This window comes from Carassius auratus, chromosome 2, assembly GCF_003368295.1.
Source record: "Carassius auratus strain Wakin chromosome 2, ASM336829v1, whole genome shotgun sequence".
Lineage (NCBI taxonomy): Eukaryota > Metazoa > Chordata > Actinopteri > Cypriniformes > Cyprinidae > Carassius > Carassius auratus.
In genome coordinates, this window is record NC_039244.1 from 5885511 (window position 1) to 5887741 (window position 2231).

Consider the following 2231-nt stretch of genomic DNA (forward strand, 5'->3'; position numbering starts at 1 on the left):
CTTTTCCTCTGTTGTGATGTGTAAAGGTGGGCTGACATATGGCTGAGCAATACCACTTGGGTAATTAGTTGTAGTATGTGCACCAGAAGTGTGTGTGTGTGTCTGGTTTTGTTACTTGCAGCTGACTGAAGTGTGTCTCCATCACTCTCATCCTGGTCCTCCTCAGATGAATAATGTTCAGATTGTGTGTGAGTTGTTGGTGTTGTGTGGGGTGTATAGTTAGGACTGAGTGTGTTTAAACGTGTGTTTGTGTCTGGTAACTCTGTGACAGTCTGAGATTCCGTTGTTGTGGTTAGCACTGTGCTAACACTCAGCTTGTCTGTCATAAAAAGCAAAATATTACAGTCGGAAAACATGCCGAATGTTTTAATTACTTTTATGTGTGCATTTGTATGCACTTTAATATAAATAAATATATATATATATATATACCAACTGCATAGATATGCAACTAACAGACAGAACGAGGGGTCAGAGCACGCGATGAGTATGTGTGTGTGGACTCTACTTTGAAGTTAATAAATCCACTTAAAATCTTTCTACCCCCTCCTGAGTCTAATTTCATTCGCTTCAGCGCGCGCTCTCACTCACCGGTCGAGTGTGTCTGCAGGCTGTATGTGCGCGCGCGTGCCGTGTGTTTTCGGTGCTACAGTAACGTCCGTGATTCTCAATATCCGCGGGACAGAGTCCGGTGTTGGTCTCACACCGCTGACTGACCGCGAACTCCAGCACTGAGCGCAGGTCATCAAACACAGCATAGGTGAACCGCACACCCACACAATCTGTATGCAACGTAAAAACAACATACACCTATTTAATGAAAACGATTGTGTATATGGTTTAATAAATGTTATAGAAATAATATAGTTAAAGTTCACATATACCGTATTTTAATATTGATCATTTGTTTGATTAAGTTAATGAAACTCACCAATCAATAGCTCGTCAGAACTGAGGTCACTTGTTTCTGGGCAGAAAACGGCAGTAGCCTACCATGAACTGCAGACAGAATTTGTCGTAAATTAATTTGTTTAACATAGGTAATCATAACATTCATCATAGCATTTGAATAAACTGAATAATACAATAGCAGTTTAATATTATATAAACAGAAATATAAGAATGTTTTCTCAAATAAGATTAGAAGAATATCTAGCACATAAAGCATATTTTAAACGGCCAATAAAAACTTTTCTTAGTCACTATTTTTGTGAAAAATCAGAAACATAAAATCTGTTTCACTACAAATTAACCTAAATAGTTTTTATTTTTTTTAATCAAGCAAGAAACCTAAAAATAACGCCCCAAAACATATATACATACACACATACATGGTTGATGAACTTAGGTAAAATTGTTGCTACAGTTTCATATTGAAAGTGTAAAAGTATTTTTGTGCATAAATATTAAATCTTAAAATAACTGTAAAATATATTCAAATAGAAAAATATAAAGATTTTGATTTTAGATTTGGGTATCGTTCACTAATAATTGCTTGGGGTGGTCTCAGAAAAATGCACATAGAAAATGTTATCCAAAATTCATGAAAAAATACAGAAAAACATTAATGGCAAATATTATAAAAAATGTAAATAGCTATTTTCTACTTGAATATATTTTAAGATGTATGTAAAATAATTCTACAAATTATTATAATACAAACTAAATGCAATTTAATTGGATTGTATTCCTGTAATCCAAAGCTGAATTTTCAGCAGCCATATACTCCAATCTTCAGTGTCACATGAAGATCCTTCAGAAATCATTCTAATATGCTGGGAAAAAAAGGTTGTAGGAACTAATAATAATTATGTAAATGTCTATTTCAAGGTGATAAAATCACTTTTACCTGTTCCTTTGCTCCTGACAGACAAGTGTTTGCATATTCTCACCTTTCTGCAGGGTGAAGAGGAGAAAAACATACAGTAGCCTCATCTTTATACTGTAATAAATGATTCCAGTATTCATCAAGTATTGCTAGGTTCAGTCAGTGAATGGGGCAAAGCCGAACCAAGAGCTTCAGCAATCAGACACACATATATCCAAACTTTGCACTTCACAATCTCTTCTAATGCAGGTGTGTGTAAGAGATGAGAAAACAATCCCAAAATCAACAAAGGCCTATTTAGGACACTCTAAAAAGTCAAAGGGCAAAATGCAGAGCGGTTGGCATAGTAACTAGGCTGCTGGAAGTACACAATCATTATGTTTGTGTCAGGTCATGCATAAGA